At 39.4% G+C, this 25,499-nt stretch overlaps 2 pseudogenes; one reads left to right on the forward strand and one right to left on the reverse strand.

Annotated features, from left to right (window-relative positions):
• Positions 1–4,870: 4,870 nt before the first annotated feature.
• Positions 4,871–14,021, reverse strand: LOC149037161 (uncharacterized; annotated as a pseudogene).
• Positions 14,022–14,443: 422 nt separating this feature from the next.
• Positions 14,444–17,209, forward strand: LOC149037162 (uncharacterized; annotated as a pseudogene).
• The last annotated feature ends 8,290 nt before the right edge of the window (positions 17,210–25,499 follow it).

Consider the following 25,499-nt stretch of genomic DNA (forward strand, 5'->3'; position numbering starts at 1 on the left):
AACTTTGGATTGCAGCTGCATTCTCTTCAGGAATCAGTCATAGAACTCCACTTGTAAGTCTATGTGTCGAAGTTTGGCGTTTTGGAATTTAAAGCTGAACGAATGCACTATCGCGCATAACAGAGGTCCGCATTAATCATTGCGGTTGAACCCGCTGACCCTTTATTTTTTTTGGAAGGCCTGCAAGTGTAGTATGGCATGCAAGTGCTTTTTCGAAACCAGAGATGCTTCAGTCTGTAGCGAGTCTTCAGCGAAGTTGTTAAAGCTTTCATTGGACAGAGGATACGCATTGACGAAACACCCAGTGAAGGGAACAAGAGCTGCAGTAAGCATAGTAGACGAATCAAAGAACACTCTCTGTATAAATAAGAGTGAGCATTTAAGTAGCTTCCACAGCTTCGAATATGGAGATATCGGTCTGAAATGTTATGGCATCGGCAAAGGGAAGTACATTCCATATGACGTAATTTATATCAAGCACCCAAGGTCAAACGTCCCTTCAAACCATAGAATCTCAAGGGTTTTATGATCCTGAAAAGCGTGTGGTCAAGCGTCGTTCAAAGGGCAGCAAGGAAACAGAGAGTACAACGCCATTGTTTGAATGCTCTGTGTTTGGATGTGTTGAAGTGTTCGAAATCTTTTCGCAGCTGGAGCTGCACCTGGACGTTGGAAAGCATACAGTCAGCAGGTTAAGCCAGTATGATGCAATCAAAAGGGACTGGGCCCTTAAGTTCTCGTCGATAGATACCGCTGGTATCGAGTGTTCGAGCTGTTCGTTAGATTCTAGTACACCACTCACTTCTCCCGTGGATACTTCGCCCCACTCGTTTCTACGAACGAGATGGGCCGTAAGCAAACCAAGGGGCAGCGTTAGATTTTCAGAGAAGGTAAAAGAATACCTAACGGCACGGTTTATACTTGGAGAAAGAACTGGGCGAAAGGCAGACCCCGCCCGAGTTGCAGTGGACATGCGAAATGCAAAAATGAATCAAATGCACGTTTGTTCACTAGAGAACAGTGGCTGACAAAGAGCCAAGTTCAGAGCTTTTTCTCCCGGCTAGTAACAATGCGGCGAAAAGATCAGGGTGTGATCGGGATATCACTGGATGAGGATGAAGATATCCAATGCGTCCAGGAAAATTTCGAGAGACAAGATCTGGTAGACAAAGTTAACAAAGAGATCAAAGTCTCACATCCTATCTGCTACGATACGTAGGACCTCTGTTAACGTTACCACAATAACACACTTCAGAAATTCAATGTGGTTTTGTTGAGAGCCATCTGTAGTCATTTTGAGATCCCTGTAAAATTGAGAGACAAAAAACAGATCCTCATAGACAAATTGTCGGACGTGATTAGTGATTGTCAGTGTGTTTCTCAGTAGACTTATGTAACCAATGTCTTATACGGTGGCTGAAAGTGTAGAATATGCTCTACAGATACAAACTACCTTTACTTCCGATATCAAGTTCTGACGGCGTTGTCATGGTGTAATATATTATATCTAGTAGTCAGTGAAATGTTTTGATGAAATCGATTGAAAATTTACCAAAAGCAACACTTATAACATCTGTTCATACGAAGCATGTGTCAAGTTTTTAACACGTTGGTAGCCGATTTCTCCGGCTATTGACAGGTTGCTGTTCTGTGGACACAATCGACGCGGAACCGAGAGAAGCAAGCTCAGGATATTTGAAATTGATTTATAAATTATATGATATCAAACTCCAGGTAAAAGCATTTATTCTTTTCATCCAAAATTTTTCTGCCCAAATATTACATTGGGATACAAAACAAAACCATATGGCACAACGTACGGCACAAGCTATCAGCGGTCTTCTCTTTTGTGCGGACCTTTCTGAGAACAGTATAACATCGAACTGGATCTAAATTTAAGCGATTATTTCTTCACTTCAGAAGCCTAAAACCTTCATTTCTTCCTCAGCTTCCAGACATGGAGAGTTAATATTCTGATTTTGGAAAAAATTCAGCTCTGCAGCGATGTTAAATGGGTGATTCACCGCGAAATGTGGCCTATTCCGACATTTGTTTTGATACCACGAATGACGATGGATGCCGCCTACTTTTCTAAGGCAATACCTAGCTATTTGTTGAAGTTATCATGGATTTCACCAATTTGGTTATTAGAAAAATTCTGAAGTGAGCCATGAAGCCGGGCTGCAAAGCGGGTAAGCTGTATTTATGACAAAATCTGCTCCAGTGGTTCGATTTTGGTGTAGGCGAAAAAATCGCGAATGCTCGTACATCTGCTGATTCAAACGGTCATAACTTTTGAAAAATCGAAAACGTACAGGGGTTTTTGCATAGTTTTGCCTATAAAGGTCTAAACTTAACGGCTGTGTAGGATAGAATCGTCAACCAGGTCCCAAATCCCAAAACTTAGCGTCTAAATCAAGGTTATTTACGGCCATCGGCCGATGGCGATTTCTAGTGGTCAGAATATGCTAAAATTCGCCTTTTCAAATATGTTGAGAGGGCAAATTCTAACTTTCTTGGCAAACTAGAAAGGTTTTTAAGCAATCTGATATAAATTCTGTGGCTTAACTATGCGAATCAAATATTTTACAATGTTACAAAATATGCCTATTTCTCAATTTTTGAGACGTTGGTACGGTCCCAACGGACTGGGAAATAATTATGGCTCCTAATGCAGTCAGAAAATTATTTCGAATCAAACCAAATCTAATTTAGTTCTTTCCTAGGTAAAGTCTTTCTGTTAACAGAGTTTCAGGCAAAATTATTTTTGACGCAAAATTGACCGGGTGGAAATAAGAGAGACAGCCTCTTAAGCACTTTCTTGTGTTCCGGTGTCAAGCATTAGGCATTCGCCTGCGTTTTTAAAAATTTCGTTACCAAGTTAATTCTGAAAAATTAGCAGGTGAACCGATGACTATTCTTTGAAGAGGCTACATGTATCATGTAGTGTGCTTGTGCACGATTCAGAGAATTACTAGCCAGTTTGCAAAACATAGCCTCCACTAGCTTGTTGTCTGTAATTTAGAAAAAGAGCAAAGGATAAATACTCAGAAATGTTAGCAACCATAGACAGATTCTGGTTCACCTGTACCTCTGCCGATGTCTCTTTTGTATAAATTGCACTTATTGCAAAAAGTTATACATCGGCGGTACAGGACGACGAGATTAAGCGACCGATTCCAAGAATACCTTCGTGATCACGACCTACACCACGAAAAAAAATGACCAAGAATCATCCAATCAGTCTCTATTTCTAGGGGCCAGCTACGCTTGGCGAAAATAACTGCAACCCAAGAACTTATATGCGTCCAGATTCCTTGTATTCTAGTAAACAACGATTTACATACGAGGATGTAACCGGCGACGATTCGGAGTTATTGCTTCTTACAGGATAGCCCCAAAATCCTTAACTAAAAATCAACGGCAAAAAAAACTACGAACGACGCTCAAGCGGCGCGCATGACAAGGGAAACTGCGCCCTAAGTAAATTTTCAGCGGCTCTACAGGCTGTAAGTAAATTCAACGAATCATACACTAGTAACTAGTGTGTGATTCGTATACAATCTGAGCAGCATGTAGCAGTCTGCGGCCTTTCCTCACACCAAGGCAGTTCGGAAAGCTGCAAAACTATAGAACATAAATTTATCCGTCTTTCAAATTGGCACTCATAATCCCCACGATATCAGTGAACGCTTTTCATTCAGCTAATTTATTTTTGTTTTTCACGTTACCATGTTCCCTCCAATAGCGTTGATGTACATTTTGCTGCTTATAAAACCAAATTATCCGGTTTCAATCCGACTATTTTTAATTTTTGTTTTTAGTCCAGCAAATCATCTGTGGGACTTCCCACTTTTCAGCCGTCTCAAAAGAAAGACCTATGCCTTATCTATTACTTTAATCGGCACGTGTGAATGGCTATAACACGTCATAAAGATGCCCGCATTTAAAAACTAAACTTTCTTCCGTTCAGAACAAGGTAATCTAGTGGAACCTGTCTTAAGCACACATTTTAGAGCTCCCTGCTTGTGTCCGATAAAAACAAGATGTCTCAAGGCATATGTCTAAAGCAGGTTCTGGCGAATTGGGCAGTAAGGGCAAGCTCGATTCTTTGGGAGGTCACGGCGTAAATTTAAATATCATTGGCTACTTAGGTAACTATAGTAAGCCTGTTTGTTCTTGTGTGCGCTTAGTAAACAATTTCCCTTATCTGACAAGTGTAAGTTTTCTGAATATAGCACATCAGTCTCGATTCGGAGAAATATGCCCGCTAAGTTTTAACTCGAAATCAGCCATCGCTCACTATCTTATACGATTTTCAGTCAGGCTTGTGCTTCGCCACAGCTCAGATGGTGGGTGATCACCCAGTGGTGAGGGGGGTGGAGTGCCTAAAGTCCACTAGGCTTTCGCATGAAGACGGGCAATGACCGCCCTTAAGGTGGCCTGGCAAGTAAAATTGTAGGAAGGGGGAGGTATAATGGCTAAAATTGGAACGCAGTTCAAGGAATAGCCTATAGTTCAGGGATGGGGAGGGTAGGTCCTGGACTCTTCAATAAACTGGAGTTTGCTTAGCGGTTGAGAGGGGTGTTTTAGCTTACTTCTGTCACGCGCTGTTTATCATGATTGGCATTCAGGCTCATAACCTGCCACAGCTCGGCCGGTGGGCTAAAACTCGACTTCTTGAGAGTCGTTGTGGGACAAAAGCACCCCGGGTAGAGAGAAGGAATCGATTGACATCGCAAACACCCGCCTGCCAGGTTTTCTCTCGATGGCGGGCACCACCCAGAAATCCACTCAAATATCTGTTATGAGTTTTTGGAACTTTCAGCAAATCTTCGCAGATAGTAAGATTGACCGGAACGTCACCGTCAGCATATCAGTCAAACGACTTAGTTGCAAATGATACCTCGAGCATCGTGCCAATAACGTTAAATATCTCCACCCGATTTGACTGACAGAGAAGTCGCTAAGATCTCCAGAACATAAATCGGGAATACCATTGCTCTCCTTTAGATGTCTCCTCTTTAATCAACTTTTCAGCTGCTTTAGGATCTTTTACTTTGGACAGAATTTCTGCTTGACGCTTGGCTTCTTCGTAGTATTGAACACGCTGTTTCCATCCCGGTTTGGCTTCATTATTTTCGGACTCAATGAGGAGCTCCAGATACTCTATCTGGGTCAGTGGGTTGGGTTTGAGGGCAATTTCATCCAGGCGTTGCAGGCTTTGCTGAGCTTTGAACATCATTGAGAGGACATTGTTATGCACTTCCGTAAGATCCCCTTCTAGTTTCTCAATCATGCCTTCTACTGTCTTCTTCCCTGACTTAGCCACTTCGTACCTCTTTTTAAGATCTTCTGAGGTTCTCGTCTCAGTGACTGTTTCGTACTCAAAAATGTAAGGAAGATTCGAGTGTTCCTGCCAGTGGCAATGCTTTGTGCAAACTTTGCAGTAACCACTCCCGTCCATGGCGCAACATGATTTTTTGTCGTCGTCATTTGCATACGCATAATTAGTGTGACACGAAAAGTTGCAGCGGCGACATGTGGTTGTATGCTGACCTGTCCCCCTAAGGTTTTCCTGTCTTGCTTTCGTTACTTTAACCAAGTATGAGAAGGATTTTTTCTGTTCAATCTCCGTTTCATGTTGTCTCAAGATATTCTCTTCCTGTCGCATTTCTTCAATTTTGCTGAGACCCTGGTTGATCTGCGGGGTCAGCCCTTCAACCTGTTTTGCAGCTGTTCGCGTTCCTTTAGCACCTCCTGAGTGAGTTGGAGGCTGACGCTTCGCGATTTTTCGAAATCACGGAAGAATCTTTTGAAGGACCGAGCCCCCATCTTCCAAAACATTTTGTCAAAATCACCATCTTCATCCTCTTCGTCTTCATTTTTCTGGGCCGTTTCGGTATTTTCTGCAAAAATGGCTGAGTTGTTAAATTTATGAAACGTCTGAGCTGGAATCTTGGCTTTCCTTATTGCTTCCATCACTGGGGGTTCTTGACCGTCTACAAAAGTAATCAGAATGAAAATGTTTTCAGCCACATCTTTCCCAAATATGGACAGAATGGATGTGAAGATGTACTCTATTGCGTAATAATAAATCTGAAAGTCAAGTCAACTTTCTTCACCCTTAACGACGTTGACAGCCTATTTCTTTTCTAATTTATAAGCTCCGAAACAGCATTTCAGCCATCAATGGTCTCTACGAAACGAGTTTGGTTTTCTTCCAGTTAAAAAAATTGAGATAAAAAGTGAAACTCGTGAGCTAGCTTTTTCCCGCTGGCTTTGTTTCTTTTCGACAGAAATAACCGGAGTACAAACAGAGGTTATTGTTGATGTCTGTCCTGTGATTTTGTACCACGTCATGTTAAGTAAACAATCAATGTGCCTATTTAAAAGCTTATAAAACGGTTTTAAAAGTTAAAGGGTTATAGAAGCTGATAACCGGAATTGAGTGAAGCAATCAGAACAGTAGAATGCAATATACAGAGTTGAAAATTTAACAGTCTGGTCCTCAAAGCAATGATAACAACAACAATGATGTGCAGTAGGAAACTGAAAGAGCTGAATATCTAGATGTGTTACTTTCACTCTTAATAAACGTTTCAAAACTACAGGTTTCTTTCCAAATTACATCAACGAGTCTTTCATTTACCCAACATTTTTATCTATGCAATGGTAACTTCTACACTATGTTAGATTCATTATAGCTAGACGATCTCTATATGCGTAAATATTAGTTTTCAAAAGAAAGGATCCAAAATTTAGGTGGATATTTAAGAACGATCGAATATCCTAACCCTCTGCTCCTTAAGCCTTAGGTCGGCCTTTCAGCTCTAACTGAGCGCCAAAAATTGTTGGTGATCAAATTCTTCCCTAAAACGCACATTTCTAAGAAGTATCGATAGCCCTTCAGATGCAGTGTCTGAAATCTTTTCAACTAACATTGGGCAAATGTCGAACATCATAAAGCAATCCTCACAAAAATTGTTAGGATTTTGATGAAATACTCAGAATATCCGAGTGTTGCTACACCGTGTTGCATCATAATGGTCAACCGTTTTAAGGTAGTTCTCTAACGTATGGTCTTGAAATGTAACATTGATCTCAATTTCGAGGGTCAACGTATCTGAGTTTGATCACTTCCTGTGCGCTTATGTTTTTAATTCTCGGAGACCGATATTTCATTTGCAAGGAAACTTTCGATACTTTAGAAAGCTTTCTTTAGCACAACTGCAGAAGCAGTCGATAATATATCGTTCGCCTAAAGAATTCATACACTGAACATTTTAATATGTGTTAAGTTTTCGGAAGAAAGGATCCACAGTGTAGGTGGATATTTAAGAATGACAAAGTAACCGACAGAGTGCCAGACGATCGAATATCCATTGTCCTTGCACATAAAGCCAAACACAGTAATCAAATTCTACATCGAATCGTACGTTTCCAAGAAATACCGCTTGCACTTGAGCTGTGGTGCGTCACTCTTATGGACTGTTACAATAAAGAGAGAAAATATAATTTTTTTCTTTTACCCAGTCAAGTACACCCTTGCATGCATAACCCACGATATGAAGACTATCTAGCTAGTGGGCAAACTCATCCTCCACTGGATCTGTTTGACTACTCGGCATTATTAGATTGAATTATTCCAGTGGAACTAGTAAAGTTACCTAAATGTCACAGTACTTGTTAGTTCTAATCATCGGAATTTCAAGACGTAATTTAAAATCAAACGAAAAGATTTGCAATTTATCATGATCTCTCTAATTAACAAAAAATGAAGGTTTGCAATACATCACAGGTTCTAAGTGCCATAGTGTTGACGAAATAATTCTGTCAACAACTGTGTTACTTGACTAAAACATATCGATTCTAACATTGAGCAAATCTCGAATATCCCGAAGCAATCCTCACAAAAATTATTATTTTATGAAATATTTAAAATTTCCTAGTTTTTAATTTGCGTGTCGTTAATGCCACATAAAATTTCAGCGTATAAGAATAACAAATGTATGGTCTTGAAACATGACACTGATCTCAATTTGGCGTTAATTCACGGAAAGAAAATTTGCCTTTTCAAGGAAACATTCGCTAATTTAAAAAGCCTTCTTAAGCACAGCAACAGAAGCGGTACAAAATATGCTGTTAACTTAAGAATTGCTGTTACTCAATGGCAAGTGATAAAAGTTGTGAAAAAATAAAAAGCAAGCGGAGACCATTATGGTAGTGTTTCGGCTGAGTAAATCCATTTTGGATCATGTGAAGCTCCTTGCATAGTTGTTCTTATTTTCTTATGTTCAGTATTATCTGAACCTCAAAGCAATATTAATGATAACAACAACAACTATGCGTAGTGGGAAACTAAAACAGCTTTTTATTCGGTATCTATGATCTTTCTAAACTTCTCAAAAGTAAAGTATAGGTTTTCCATTTCTTTCCAGATGCTTTCGTATGAAATGGTTTGTCTTTGACTTCATTTTCGAATACAATTGTAGATGACGTGCCACCTTTCTCGACCTCAAACGTCTGTTGGAATTTCGCGATCAAAAATCGAACAAAAAATTTGCAATCAATCAGCGAATTTCCATGGCCAGTTAACAAAAAAGGTATTTAGTCTACAATTTTCATCATAGATACTAAATATCATAACCTTTAGAAAACAATTCCCATGCCCAATTTAGTAACTCACGAATATCCTTAAGCAATCCTCACTTGAAACTAAATTTTTATAATTTGAATAACATATTACATACGTCCGAAAAAATAGTTACTGCGCTTCAATTCCACATAATGGTCAACAGTTTCAAGTTAGTGTTTAAACGTCATAAAATGACGAACATATGGAAAATGTACAGCGCCGCTCGCGAAACGCAACTCTACTTTCCTTCTGATTCAATGGCTTGCTCCTAATACTTCCAGTATGTTTCGCACAAAGAGATACAGCATATTGAATATTAGCACATCGAAGGCGGCTTGAAATAACTGCCATCAACGATCGATCCAAGTTTAAGATCAAAGGCATTGAAAAGTTTGCAAGTCATTCTTACCTGAAAATCTCAGTTTTCGTTGACAGCGATTGAATTCCTTGAGTTTGTCAATAGTCTGGTAAGAATAGCAACTAAGAGCGTTTCTCCTTCTCCCGCGTCAGATGACAGAGAAAGGAAAAGCATATCAAGAGCAGCGACCTCTGTATACTTGAGGGTAGTCTACCATTTATTCAGAGACAATGCTTTATTGTCTGGGAATTCGATTGATGAGAAAAAAAAAATCCATTATTTTTAACTACTAAACTCACAACCACGCGATAGTCACGTGAAGATACACCAGAGATCCAATCACCGACGACAGCGTAAACATTAGACCATCTGGACTAATCGACCCAATTGAAATGACGTGAAGAATCACGGGATTCAAAGGTTAAGTATAAGCTTCCTGTATTTCTGAGAAATTGTATGTTCTCAAGGCATAAACAACATCAATCTAGACTGATTTTGTATATCAGTTAGTTTAAGTTAGTAAATCGACCTAAATGTATCACGACAGTAATTAAGATATCATGGCATCAAGATGAGCAAGTCTGGAAATGAGAGCCAACCTTGGTTGATGAAACCTACCTCGGAATGATGAGATCACGTTATCCTCAGAAAGTTAAAGTATGAAATGTTGAAAAATCTCATATGATTTCAATAAATATGAAAGAGTAATTAACAGATACGCAGCTAGGATTCTACCGGCTGGTCTTGGACATGATAACTTCCCCTGTGTGCAGTTTTCTACGCGGAACGTAAAAATCCTGTCGACAGTTTGAAGTTAGTGTTTGAACGTCTAGAAATGGCGAACATGTGGAAAATGCACAGCTCCGCTCACAAAATTTGAGACAAAGGATTGATAGTCGGTTGGTTGGGTTGAATGAACGTTTCTGTAAACAAAGAGGGAATCAAATGGTGAGAAAAAGTTATACAGATCGGCGATGCAGGAAGACGGGACTAAGCGACCGATTCCGAGAACACCTTCGTGATCATGACGTACACTACAAAAAAATGACCAAGACGCACCCAATTAGTCGCTAGTCACTATAATCTCCCGAAAAATTCTGAGCAGCATATAGCAGTCTGCGGCCTTTCCTCACATCAAGGCAGTTCGGAAAGGTGCAAAACCATAGAAAAAAAATTATCTTTTAAATTTCTCTTCATCCCCACTTGATCAGCGAACGCTTTTCATTCAGCTAATTTAGCTAATTCACGTTACCATGTTCCCACCAATAGCGTAGCATGTGCATTTTTCTGCATAGAAAACCAAGTTATCCGGTATAAGTCCGACCATTTTAAATTCTTGCTAAGTTCAGCAAATCAGCTGTGGGACTTCATACTTTTCAGCAGACTAAAAAGGAAGACCTACGTCTTATCTATTACTTTAATCGGCAAGTACGTATTGCCATAACACATCATCAGATCAGATCAGTTCTGGAACGCCCGCATTTCAAAACTACACTTTCTTCCGTTCAGAACAAAGTACTCCAGTGGAACCTGTCTTAAGCAAACACTTAAGAGCTCCCTGCTTGTGTCCGCTATAAACAAGATATCTCAAGGTATCTGTCTAAAGTAGGTTTTGGCGAGTTGTGCAGCAGGGCAAGCTCAATTCTCTGGGAGGTCACAGCGTCAATTTAAATATCATTGGCTACTAAGGTAACTATAGTAAGCCTCTTTGTTCTTGTGTTCGCTCAGTAAACAAATTTCCCTTATCTGACGAGTGTAGGTTTTCTGAATATAGCATATCTGTTTCGATTCGCAAAAAACATGCCCGCGAGTAGTTTTCACTCGAAATCGGCCATCGCTCACCATCTTATATGATTTTCAGCCAGGCTCGTGCCGTGCCACAGCTCAGTCAGTGGGCTGTTACCCTATGGTTGGAGGGTAGTTGAGTGCTTTAAGTCCGCCAAGCGTTCGTATGAAGACGGGCAATAACCGCCTTTAAGCCGGCCTGATCAATAAAAATGCAAGGAGGGGGGTATGGGGGGTTGATATCGAGGCTAAAATATGGACGTAGTCCAAGATATAGTCTATTTGAGAATGGATTGCTGACATCTCTGTGTCTAAAGCTCAGGGGTGGGGAGGATAGGTCTTGGATACTTCAGTAAACTGGAGTTTCCTCAATGGTTGAGAGGGGCGTTTTAACTTAATTCTGTCACGCGCTGTTTATAATAATTAACATTCGGGCTCACTCTGCCACAGCTCAGCTGGTGGGCTAAGACTCGATTTCTTGAGAGTAGTTGAGGGTCAAAAGCATCCGGTTAGAGAGAGGCAATCAATTGAAATCGCAAACACCTGCCCGTTAGGTTTCCACTTGATGCCGGGCATCACCCGGAAATCCACTCAGATATCTGTTACGATTTTTGGGAACTTTCAGCAAATCTTCGCAGATAGTGAAATTAACTGGAACGTTACCCCCGCCCCCCAATAGTCTTCCAAAGTCATCAAAGATCCGGCCTGTAAATAAAGCGTGACGACATTTGCTTGGATCAGGGCAAGAGATGAAATTGAAACAGAGTTCCTTTTTGTTTTCAATACCATATACTATGATACCGCATCAAAATTAATGGAATGATATGACCTTCTAGCTCTAAGCGTTTCTATTCTCTAAGATAGTAAGGCGAATTAACGTAAATGAGACGATCTGCTTAAATGATAGCTTGATCCAAAAGATGAAAAATCCTATGGGTGGTTACTTTCTGAGAAACCCTAAGAAAAGAATACTCTACCAAAAATTTTCAATCCTTAAATATTGCTATTACGGTAAGGCAAAAATTCCATTTGTACAGATGTACTTCGCTGGATAAAATGAACAAGTGACTTGTGTTAGGTAAATTCTAATCTAATAATTTTCCGATTAATTGGAAGCTTTTCTTAGTGAACAACAAAGCCAACGATTTTTTTTATGTGAAATTAGAGAGCTACATCTAGTCTTAAGAGATAAAAAAATTGATTGATAGCCATCAATCAGACATGCACTTTTTCAGCTTAGAAGATTCTAAGACTTTCATAGCCTTACTACGAATTTGATGAAAATGTTAATGACTCACGATCCAGAAGTTGGTTTCGAAATAATATAACGACTATCCCGTCAAGTTATGTCTTGCTTCATTTGTTTTCAGAAAAATTATAAGCTGTTATTTTCCATGATTTTCATAGTCACAACACACATTTCAGTGTTGGGAAATTTGAGTTAAAATTTTATGAAACTTTAGCTCTTGAACTAAATTTTTAGCTGAATGTTCACTACGGTTTATAATCAATTAGGTCTCTACATATTACAGTCTCCGAGAATTGTGTCAGCATATCAGTTAAACGGCTCAATAGCAAATGATACCTCGAGCATCGTGCCAAATGGCAGAGAAGTCACTTAGATCTCCAGAACGTAAATTTGGAGTACCATTTGTCTCCTTTAGATGCCTCGTCTTTGATCAGCTTTTCAGCTGCTTTAAGATCTTTTGCTTTGGACAGAATTTCGGCTTGACGCTTGGCTTCCTCGTAGTATTTAACACGCTGTTTCCATCCCGGTTTGGCTTCATTCTTTTCGGACTCAATGAGTAGCTCCAGATACTCTTTCCTGGTCAGTGGGTTGGGTTTGAGGGCAATTACATCCAGGCGTTGTAGGCTTTGCTGAGCTTTGAACATCATTGAAAGGACATTGTTATGCACTTCCGTAAGGTCCCCTTCTAGTTTCCCAATCATGTCTTGCACTTTGTTCATCCCTGACTTAGCCACTTCGTACTTCTTTTTAAGATCTTCTGAGGTTCTCGTCTCAGTAACTGTTTCGTACTCAAAAATGTAAGGAAGATTTGAGTGGCTTGTCCAGTAACAATGGTCTGTGCAGACTGTGCAGTAACCACTCCTGTCCATGGCACAACATGATTGTTTGTCATCGTCATTTGCATACGCACAATCGGGATGGCACGTAAAGTTACAGCGAAGACATGTGGTCGTGTACTGACCTTTACCCGTGAGGTCTTTCTTTCTTGCTTTCGGAACTTCAACTGAGAATGTGAAGGATTTGTTCTGCTCAATCTCTGTTTCATGTTGTCTCAAGATGTTCTCTTCTTGTCGCATTTCTTCAATTTTGCTGAGACCCTGGTTGATCTGCGGGGTCAGCCCTTCAACCATGTTTTGCAGCTGTTCGCGTTCCTTTAGCACCTCTTGAGTGAGTTGGAGGCTGACACTTCGCGATTTTTCGAAATCACGGAAGAATTTTTTGAAAGAACGAGCCCCCATCTTCCAAAACATTTTGTCGAAACGATCATCTTCATCTTCTTCGTCTTCGTTTTCCTGGGCAGTTTCGGTATTATCTGCAAAAATGGCTGAGTTGTTAAATTTATGAAACTCCTTAGCTGGGATCTTGGCTTTCTTTATTGCTTCCATCACTGGGGGTGTTTGACCATCTGCAAACGTAATCAGGATGAAAATGTTTTCAGCCATATCTTTGCCAAATATGGACAGAATGGATGTGAAGATGTACTCTTGTGTGGGGGTCAGGCGGGCCAAGGAAGCTTGAGTGACAAAACCAATGCCGTCAATATGATCAATACCATTTGGAGGAGGAATTGAAAAAAACTCTTTGATCTGATCGGTGATTTCTTTGTCTCTCTTGAGTCCCTCTGTGTCTCCAAAGCCTGGTGTATCGATAATGGTGAACGTGTAAGGAACAGCGGAACCCTTCATCGGGTGAAACGTGTAGGCTGTGATTTCTTTTGTCTGGCTGTGAGCTTGTGATACCTTGCTATCTTCTACGACGAGTTTGTAACGGAATTTATCTTCCCACTTTATGCCCAGTATGTAGTTGACCATGCCGTTGATAAGCGTTGTCTTTCCGGCTCCCGTTGCGCCAACCACCATAAGCACTTTTTCAGTTGTTCGACCCTCCGGATCATTAGGGCTGCCGATGCTCTTCTTGATAATCTTTCCCTTTTCCCTCCTCAGTTTTAGTTCGGCTGAGAGCTTGTAAACTACGGGGGGCCCGATTGATAGTATTTACGATTCTCGAAGCAAGCTTTCAGCTAAGCGGGGTGGGCGATCTTCCTCATCCCTGGTAACTATCTCATTTTGACACACAAGTGGATCCATCGTTGTCTTTTCTTCATTTATCTTCGTTAAGCGGGATGGGTGATCTTGTGGAGACGATCCTGCAAAAAGTATTATCCCGGTTTTTACTTAATATACCCTCTTATGGCGCCTTACACGTCAGCTGATAATGTCTGCTGCTGAGAGATTGTCTAAAAATGAATATTTGGCCGTGAAGCCAAGCTTCGAGGGCAAATGTAAACTTTTGAGGGCGATCTCTGAGACAAAAACATTACCAACCGACATATCAGCAAATCAAAAAGGGATTTATGCCGTGAAGAGAATGTAATCTTTCGTCTTTCGACGCAGTGTATTATTTGCCTTTTTATGACATGACTAAAGTAAGTTCGCGTAATGCTATAGCTGAAAGTCTTGTCAACTTTCTTCATCCTTAACAACGTTGACAGCCATTTTTTCCTAATTAATATTCTCCGAAACAGCATTTAATTTGCACTATCAATGGCCTCTATGAAACCATTTTGGCTTTCTTCCATGTAAAATAATAAAGATGTAAAAGTGAAACTCTTGAGCTGACTTTTTTCCCAGAAATAACCGGAGTACAGACAGATTGCCCATCAATTATTTAAAAACTTGTAAAAGGGTTTGAAAAGTTAAAAGTCTATAGAAGTTGATAAATGGAATTGATTGAAGCAATCAGAACAGTAGAATGCAATACACCGCAGAGCTGAAAATTTGACAATCTGGGCCTAAAAGCAATGATAATAACAACAATAATGTACAGCAAGAAACTGAAATAGCTGAATATATAGACATATTCAGAATTTCCGAGTGTTGTATTGCCACAAAGTGGTCAACAGTTCAAAGGTAGTTCTCTAACGCATGGCCTGGAAATGTAACATTGATCTCAATTTCGAGGGTCAACGTATCCGAATTTGATCGCTTCCTGTGCGCTTGAGTTTTTAATTCTCGGAAACCGAAATTTCATTTTCAAGGAAACTTTCGATCCTTTAGAAAGCTTTCTTGAGCACAGCTGTAAAAGCAGTCAATAATAAGTCGTTCGCCTAAAGAATTCAGACGCTGAATGGTAAGGAAGCAATACGATTGTGTGATAAAGTGGAGAGAAAACAAATGTGGGCTGTTTTGGCAGTGTTTTGGCATTTCAGCTCTTCTCGGAACTTCTGAAATTCACTGCGTATAGCTTTTCTTTTGGTCAAATTTATCTGAGCGTGGAAGTAATGATAACAAAAACAATGATGTACAGCAGGAAACTGACACAACGTATTATCCAGTTCTTCCGTCCTTTCTACAATCCTCAAAATCTAGTATTTGTTTTCAATTGATTTCAACGAGTATTCTCCTTAATCAGCATTTTAATATGTGTAATATTTTCGAAAGAAAGGATCCATAATGTATGTGAATATTTAAGAATAACAAAGTAACAACAGAGTACCAGACGATCGAATATCCTGTGCCGTTGCATATAAAGCGTAAGGCCTGTCACTTTATACCAATGTCAAACATTGACAGTATTCAAATTCTACATCGAATCGCACGTTTCTAAGAAATGCAATGACGAACATACGGAAAATGTACAGCTCCGCTCGCGAAATGCAACTCAACTTTCCTTCTGATTCAATGGCTAGCCCCTAATACTTACAGTATGTTTCGCACAAAGAGATACAGCATATTGAATATTAGCATAGATAACGTCAGCATTGCTCATTAACAGGATAAGAAAAACGATTTTGCCTCATTGAAGGCGGCTTGAAAGGATTGTCATCAACGATCCCTCCAAGTTGAAGATCAAAGACATTGAAAAGTTTGCTAGTCATTCGTACCTGAAAATCTCAGTTTTCGTTGATAGCGATTGAATTCCTTGAGTTTGTCGATAGTCTTGTAAGAATAGCAACTGAATGCGTTTCTCTTTCCTCCCGCGTCAGATGACAGAGAAAGGAAAAGCACATTAAGAGAAGCGACCTTTGTATACTTGAGGATAGTCTAAACAGCAAAGTATTGTCTATTTGTCAACGGTGTGGAGTTGATTGGTGGAGAAAGGAAAAAGATATCTCCTATTTTTAACTTGCAGACTCACAACCACGTAACAATCACGTGAAGATACACCAGAGATCCAATCACCGACGCCAGCGTAAACATTAGACCACCTGGACTAATGGACCCGATTGAAATAACGTGAAGAATCACAGAATTCAAAGGTTAAGTATAAGCTTCCTATATTTCTGAGAAATTTTAGATTCCCAGGACATTAACAGCAACAATCAAAAACGATTCTATTTGTTCGTTTGTTAAAATTAGTAACTCGATCTAGACATATCACGACAATAAAGTAGATATCATGACATCACAATGAGCAAGTCCTGGAATCGTTCGATTTGATCTAGCACGTCTCTGAAGCGACTCATAAGAATGGTCACATACTCGATTTGATTATAACGAGAGCTCATGAGAAATTAGTTGGCCGCTGTACTGTGGACAATCCTTTTGTCTCGGATCATCTTGCTGTACACATTTTGTTGGACCTTGCTAAATTACCACTCGAGCGTAAACGAATCTCATATCGCAAGATTCGTGATATTGATTTTAGCGAGTTTTGTGGTCAGTTGGAGAACACCAGGCTAGTAAGGGATGCTGCTTCTTTTAGTCTCGGCGAACTTGTTTATGAGTATAACACTACATTAAAGTCGTTGTTAGACAGACACGCGCCTCTGAAGACTAAGACCATTACTCTTCGCCCAACCGCCCTATGGTACACTGAGGAAATACGATCTGAAAAGAGAAAACGCAGAGCTCTCGAGCGGCGCTGGCGTTCTTCAAAACGAGGATCGGATTATTCTAGATTTAAGGAACAATGCCTTAGAGTGAACGCTTTGATCAAGAAAACGAAAGTTGGCTATTACTCAGGCATTATACGGGAGAGTAGTAATAATCCCCGAACTCTTTTCAATACGGTAAATAAGCTCCTACATAAGCGCGTGCCAGCGGAGTATCCTTCAGGGTGTGCGTCTGATGGTGATCTTGCTAACAAGTTCATTGACTTCTTTAGTGAGAAGATTACAGTTCTGCGAAACTCACTTGACTCCACATCAGAGGACCAGAAGTCAGTTGGTTGGGTTGAGTGAGCGTTTCTGTAAACAAAGAGGGAATCAAATGGCGAGAACAAATCCCTTTGTGGATCATTGCACCTAGTTTTTAAAAGTCCAAGTAGTCACCAGCCCCAAAAAGTTATTTTCAATCAAGATCGAGATATCAATAGTTTTGAAATTCAGACAATAATGATTCCGGGAAACGAAACAAAATTAAGTGGAGTTTCGGGCCTTGAGATAGACGGATCCCATCCGGAACGAGGTTAGTTAGGTGAAGAGATGCCAATCGTCAGAAACTGATGGAAATGTATCTAGCAGGCCATTATTTTCACAGAAGCCCTCTGTAGTTCAATTTCAGACGTTGAAGGCCGATATAAATGGTAGCGTATTGAAGTTATTTTGCGTTTATTTGTCCCTAAGCAGAAAAGTCAACAAAAGCCATAAGAATTCTAAGTAAAGAAGTGATGTCCCAACGGGAAAGTAAGATCGAAAGCTTTAGGGATGTTTGCCAATTCGAGGAAAAGGATATATAAGGGATAAGTTCCCTACGTACCAATCATCAGCAGCAACTTCAATTTTCCTGCGTGTACCCAGGTGAAATTAAATCTGATAAATCTTTACCGTAAGGTCTCGAAATATATTATTGACCTTAATTTTCAAGCTCAGGCTGTCCGAATTTGATCGGTTCCTGTTTTCTTGATTTTTTTTTTCTCGGAAACTAAATTTAGCCTTCAAGGATAGTAAAAAATTCACCACTTTAAAGAGCTTTCCTTGGCACAAACTTATTGTCGAAGATATTTCGTTAACTTAGGAATTGCCAGCACTGACTGGGAATAGGTGTTTAGGCAATGTTTCGTCTGACGTACAGTAACCTCCACTTCGGATCGCGTGGGACACTTGTTAGTACTAATCATCGGAACTTCAAGACGTAATTAAAAATTAAGCTAAAACATTTGCAATCTACCAATGGTCTCAGTAATTAACAAAAATGAGGGTTTGCAATGCATCACAGATTCTAAGTGCCATGGTCTTTACGAAATAATTCCGTCAACAAAGGTGTTACTTGTCTAAAGCATATCAATTTCTGAAATTGTTCGCAACCAACATTGAGCAAATCTCGAAAATACCGAAGGAATCCTCACAAAAATTATTATTTTGATGAAATGTTTAATATTTCCTAGTGTTTAATTTGCATGTCCTTAATACCACATAATAATTCGACGTATGAGAATAACAAATGTTTGGTCTTGAAACATAACACTGAATTCAATTTGGTGTTAATTCTCGGAAAGAAAATTTGCCTTTTCAAGGAAACATTTGCTAATTTAAAAAGCTTTATTGAGCATAGCTACAGAGGTACATAATTTGCCGTTTACTTAAGAACTGCGATAACTTAATGGGGACCATTATAGCAGTGTTTCTGCTGAGTAAATCCATTTCGGATCATGTAAAGTTCCCTGCATAGTTGTTCTTGTGTACAGTTTTATCTGAGCCTGGAAGCAATATTAATGATAACAACAACAATTATGTGCTTGTGAAACTAAAACCGCTTCTTATTCGGTATCTATGATTTTTCTAAACTTCTTAAAAGTAAAGCATTTGTTTTCCATTTCCTTTCCAGATGTTTCCGTATGAAATGGTTTGTCTTCGACTTCATTTTCGTATACAATTGTAGATGACGCGCGACCTATCTCGACTTCAAACGTCTGCTGGAATTTCGCAATCAAAAATCGAACGGAAAATTTTGCAATTAATCAGCGAATTTCCATGGCCGTTTAACAAAAATGATATTTAGTCTACAACTTACATCATAGATACTAAATACCATGGCCTTTAGAAAATAATTCGTATTCCAAATTTAATAAAACACGAATATCCTTAAGCAATCTTCACTTTAAATCAGATTTTCATAATTTGAATGACATAGTGTATATGTCCGAAGACATAGTTTCTGCACTTAAATTCCACATAATGGTCAACAGTTTCAAATTAGTGTTTAAACGTCATGAAATGACGAACTTATGGAAAGTGCGCAGCTCCGCTCGCGAAACGCAACTCTACTTTCCTTCTGATTCAATGGCTTGCTCCTAATACTTCCAGTATGTTTCGTAGAAAGAGATACAGCATATTGAATGCTAGCACAGATACCAACAGCATTGTTCAAAAACAGGATATTGAATATTAGCATAGATAACGTCAGCATTGCTCAATAACAGGATAAGAAAAACGATTTTACTTCACTGAAGTCGGCTTGAAATAACTGCAATCAACAATCGCTTCAAGTTTAAATTCAAAGGCATTGAAAAGTTTGCTTCTCATTCTTACCTGAAAATCTCAGTTTTCTTTGATAGCGATTGAATTCCTTGAGTTTGTCTATAGTCAGTTAAGAATAGCAACCGAAAGCGTTTCTCTTTTCTCCCGCGTCAGATGACATAGAAAGGAAAAGCACATCAGGGGCAGCGACTTTGTAGGCTTGAGGATAGTCTACCATTGGTTCAAAGACAATACTTCGCCCTTTAGGGATTTGATTGGTGAGAATAAACAGATATCTACTATTGTTAATTTGTAAACTCACAACCACGCAACATTCACGTGAAGATACACCAGAGATCCAATCACCGACGACAGCGTAAACATTAGACCACCTAGACTAATCAACCCAAGTGAAATGACGTGAAGGATCACGGAATTCAAAGGTTAAGTATAAGCTTCATATATTTCTGAGAAATTGTATGTTTCCAGGGTGTAAACAACAACAATCAAGACTGATTCTGTGTTTCCGTTTGTTCAAATTAGTAAATCGACCTAAATCTATCGTGACTGTAAGTTAAATATCATGACATCACGATGTTACATCACGTTTAAAGCGATGAATAAGAAGATGCGCTTCCGTTGGCGTAAAATGGTTTGTTTTGAGATGCATTCATGCATTATCATTTGTAGACCAATATCCCAGGCATTAAATTTCCAAGCTTAGCGGACGAAAACCTAGAGACCTTTGAAATCTGTTATTTAAAGACATATAGATTCATTTTTCGTTTGTTACAAATCTGGATTACTATTGCTTAGAATGTTAGCGATTACCTGCAGCTTTAAAGATATTAATTTTTTTTAAAAAACTACGAACGGTCCAATGCTACCATCCAGTCGAATAACAAGATCCGTTTCCGGCCGGTTGTAAGTTTGCACGGCTCCGCTCACAAAACGCAACTCCGATTTCCTTCTGACTCAATCGATGCCCCCCAAAACTTCCAGTATGTTTTGTGCAAAGAGATGCAGCATATTAAATATCAGTGCAGATACCAAAAATATCGCTCAGTAACTGACAGGATAAAAAATGATTTTACTTCGTTGAAAACGGCATGAAATAAATGCCAATCATGATCGATCCACAGTTTGAATCAAGAATACTGAAAATTTGGTATTTCTTACCTGAATATCTCCGTTTTTTGTTGATAGCGATTGAATTCCTTGGGTTTGTCAATAGTCAGTTAAGAATTACAATTTAAGGCGTTTCTCTTTCCTTCCACTCAAGGTGACAAAGAAAAGCAAAACACGTCAGGAGCAGCGACCTCTTTATACTTGAGGATAGTCTACCATTGACACAATGCTTTATCATTTGGGGATTTGATTGGCAAGAAAAAGAAAAGATATCAATCCCTTTTTTTTAAACTAGGCGTATACTAACAACCACGCTACATTTACGTGAACACACACCAGATATGGCAGAGATCCAATCAGGGACGAAAGTGTAAACATTAGACCGTTTGGACTATTCGGCCCAATTGAATAACATGAAGAAGGAGAATTTAAAGGTAAAGTGCAAGCTTCTTGTATTTCTGAGAAATTGTATGTTCTCAGGTCAAGTTCGACAACTATAATGACTGATTATGTTTTCCAGTTTCTATTGATCGCCTTTTGGAGTTAGAGGATTTTGGGTGGATCACACAGTTCCAAGGAGGATGGAAGAAGGATCTTTCGTCTCTAACAGAGTTTTAGAAGGTGGGGTGGGGGGAGGAGGCTATAAAAAGGATAAAATCTTATGGAATTTCACATGATTCCACTCAATATGACCTAGTTATAACCAGCCTCATGGCTAGGAATTTAGGTAGATTGCTTTCATCAAATGTAATTTATGCACAGCCCGAAGTAAGTAATCGTGATTCATTTTTAATGCGGTACTCTCGCAGTCCGGTTTAGTAAGTTTGGGATCGCCGATTTTTTATCGAATTTTCGCCATTTTCGTTACTGCATGCATTTCTGGACATATATCAAGACCCTCACCGCTTCTCTCTAGATTTATATTTTAAGATAGGTCGCCAAATCCGAATTGTTTTGGAACTCTAACAAGCCGATACATTTACTTCAGCCCTTTTGAGTTCTGTCTAAGTTATCAGATGCCAGCATTTCGAAGTGATCTTGAGTCTGTTACTTAGCATAAACGTCAACAACCGTCACATGGAATTTTATGATGTCGTAATATGCAGCAAAGGCCAGAACTGCAAGGAAGTAATTTTTAAAGTGTATTTGCCAAGAAAACGATAGGTGATGATGAGGCTTCTATATAAATTATTCCAATCATCAGTGATACGGTCTCTTTTCCTTTACCACCTCTTGAAGTGAACGTAATGAAAATGAACAAGCTAAAAAGATACAAGACCACGTTTCACGGACTTTTTTTACTTTACCATAGCCCGATTTCCATCGTTCTTTCAAGCCCGGTCATTATGGATCCTCCCAAGAAGAAATCCTTTAGGGAAGAAGCTTCGGTTTTTATTTCCCGAACTGTGACTATTATAACATAGTTACATTCTAACACGCGCTCTGATTGGCTATCCCGAATTGGATGGACGCACGCTAGACATTGTCCACTCCTTGAATTATGTGCGCATGATTAATAATAAAACAGTGGCGTCAGTTTTTGGGGGGAATTCAGTGACTCTTGAGACTTCTTAGATTTGTATCCCAAATTGGTATTCTATTGAGGGCTCCTGTAGCAAAAGCCTTACAGCCATATTTTTAACAGATGTGTATGGACAACATTTGAGCGGGGAAGGATGGTCATGGGCAGTGAAGGCCGGATACGGAAGTCACCGGTGCGGGAGGTGGGAGAGCTGAGTTCGGAAGGTGGGAGAGCTGAGTTCGGAAGGTGGGAGAGCTGAGTTCGGAAGGTGGGGGACTCTTTACCCCTGCTCCCCCCCTCCACAAATCCCTCACTTTACTCCTGCATCCTCCCCCTCCACAAACCCCTCACCTATAGTTGAGACCCGGGATATCTCAAAGAGTTTTTTCATCTCGAACTTGAAAACGTGTTTTCGAGTTTAGACCTGTGACAAAGTGTATCTGTTAATTTAGCCTGTAAACCTTTAAAACTGTATGATTCTAACAGTTGTAGCTTTTATCTTGGAACCTTAGGATAACAGGATTCTAAGCCAGCTGCATATTGTCTGCAGAAATCTAATGTGGAAATGCAAGTAGTTATGAAATAACGACTATGTGTTTCCGATGAGAGCGAATCATCATTACACCTCTATTTCAAAATTTAGATCCGATTTTAGCACTGAGCAATATCATTTTATAGACCGAGTGTTATTTCCAAAGATATTTTCTTTTAGAGTGAATCGAAAATCACCGCACTGATCTGTAGGGAGACAGTATTCCCTTTAAAACAGCTAAAAGTGTTTTAGTCGGCTTATATTGAATAAAATCAGCTTTCAGGGTACATTTTTCCTGGAGAGAACGTTTGGGGTAGCAGTAATTAATGACAAGCAAATCACGAAAACTGTCTCACTAAGTTTGTAAAAACCTTTATTAAGGCTTTGTTTAGCTTCGTGTTTCAATTTTATTTTTACCTAAATTGAATAAAGTTAAAGGCTTCAACTTAAGCGGAAAGAGACTCCCTTTGTTCAAGAATTCGACTTTTCTCGCGGGCGAAGATATCTTCGTGCCGCAGCGTAAAAGATAAATTTTTCCATAGTAAATGTCAATCAGCACTCGGATAACACCATAGAAAGAGGAACAATTTTCGGAAATTTAAGTATTAAAGCAATTCATACGAGGAAAAAAATGTCTGACTTACATAATGTTCCCAATGGACCATTTTTACAAGCGCGTTCAATCGGTGACGCATTTGCTCGTAACTGCAATAGGAGTTAGTTGTTTCCCCCTGAAAACCTGAAAGTCCACTTTTTCTTCCTTAGATTGTCGAGACATTTGACGAATTTTGCGTAGTTGCGAATTCCTTCTCCAGAGTTTTGAAAATCGAGTGCAGCTTTCTCTTTTCTGATGAAACCATTATCCTTAGAAGCTTGCACGAACACGCGAGCGAAGACCACGCGTAAGAAGTTGACATTTGCCTTCGTGCAGCGCGAGTTCGCTTCTTACTTGAGCCACAGAAAGAACTTTGATGCCTCTTTTATCATTCTTCTCGTGCGTTGTATAAGTTTCAACTAACTCGAAGTGAGCTAAACAACCTCTTTCTTACACAAACCGTTTCTTAACTCATACGTCAACGGATGAGAGTGTAACGTCATCCACGTAAGTGCGCGTAAAACACGAATTGATTCTATGTTCTAATTTAATTGGACTTTTTGTTCGTTCTTTCCCCGCATTGAGTTCAAAATAATTTTATTTGTCATCCCAATTGATCTCTTTTTGCGGTTATCGAAAATAGAAGTAGTTCAGTCCAAAATGACGTACATTTCTGTGTTTGATGCGACATATGGATGAGTGGGAGTCAAAAAGAAAGGCTTCGAGAAACCCTCCTCCCGCCAAGGGAGACCGGGGGTGTCAGTTTTAATAAACACACTCTACCAACCGTATCACATCCGTTCATCTCTACTTTCGAAATTTTTAAACTTCTTTCTTAACTACACTCAAGATTAATAACTTAAAACCCTAGGAATGACAGAAATAGGCCTTTTTCAGCGTTGCTCGAACAATGCTCCACCGAATTTTAAATCACAGATGGTAGAACAAAGTTCTTATGTTATTTGTTCCTTTATCCCTATTCAAATCACAAAAAATCCATTGGATATAAGACTAATCTATTTTGGTCCAAGTATGAAAGGAATGTAGTTTAAAATGACGTTGTTCCAGTTCTAAGTTTGTAACAACCGCATTTGTGTGGGAGTTGGTAGATTAAGAAGATTGCTTCTAGAATAGCATTGTTGATAAGAAAAGTACTTAGACCGTGTCAAATCAGTTTGTAATTACCAGTTTTTTTAAACCAAAACAATGACAAGAGTAAGCAATTTTAACGCGTTTAAAACTGCTCATTGCTGAAAATCCTCCACATATGCCTATATTATGGAATAAGGTTCGGTTTTTACTGTCCATTTTTTCGTTTTAAGGCAGAAGCGCCTTCATCAATTATTCAAATCGGCCTGTTGATCTAAACACAAATTAATTCAATTGACGATAACACAATACTTTTGTTACGAATCGGAACAATAGGATTACCATAACTTGAGAACTTAAATGTTTCTGGTTATGGCAGTTAGACGCTGTTAGTAAACATTCATAAACTAACCCATCTCTTTTAATGATATAAACAATCCTTTCTACGTGATCTACTACAAAATATCGTGATACTGATTTTTCAAGTTCCACAGACAGCTGATTGAATATATTAATTTGACCCCTCGCTAGGCCGTGGAATGCGTCACTCGGACTGTAAGAAGTCTAAGCAGCCCACTTAGCCACGTGATCAGAAAAGGGGTTTTCTGGGCGTAGGTTTATTGGTGAAGCTCACTTCTCCCTTGCGCTGATCTCGAAAGGTTCACAGCTTTAGTTCGATCGTCGGATCAAGGGAATTTCAGGGTACGTACATACTGCACGACTTATGCGATACGCTTTTTCATTTCTCTCTCCTAAACTTCAGCCTTAAAGGTTAGTACTAGTTTAGTTTGGGTGAGCTGAACCTCCAGGAGAGGAAGTGAATTTTGGAATTGGAGGAAAAACCTGAACATCCCCGTGAATGACACGTATTAAGTTTTACTCAGGTATTGTAACACCATCTGTTTGTTAATCTTGGGTGTTTAAATGACTTATGTCGGTTTTCTTTTTATCAAAAGGGAAATAAAAGCTGAAGAAAAAACCCACTGTGGAGTGAGCTACGATTTTCCTTCGTTTTTTGAGATTTTCGCCGCCGTGAAAGAGGTACGTAAGAAGTTTATCTTTGACTGTCGCCATTCCTCTTGTTATGCAACCTGTTTGAAGTTTTCCTCATTCCGTTTCAAAGCAGTGCGCCAGTGTTAGGCATCCAACAAACACTCTGGACAATCTCTCGTTTTAAAAAAATTCTGCTAAATTTTTCCACAGAGAG

This window comes from Pocillopora damicornis, chromosome 11 (assembly GCF_964200805.1).
Source record: "Pocillopora damicornis chromosome 11, jaPocDami1.2, whole genome shotgun sequence".
In the NCBI taxonomy this organism is placed as follows: Eukaryota; Metazoa; Cnidaria; class Anthozoa; order Scleractinia; family Pocilloporidae; genus Pocillopora; species Pocillopora damicornis.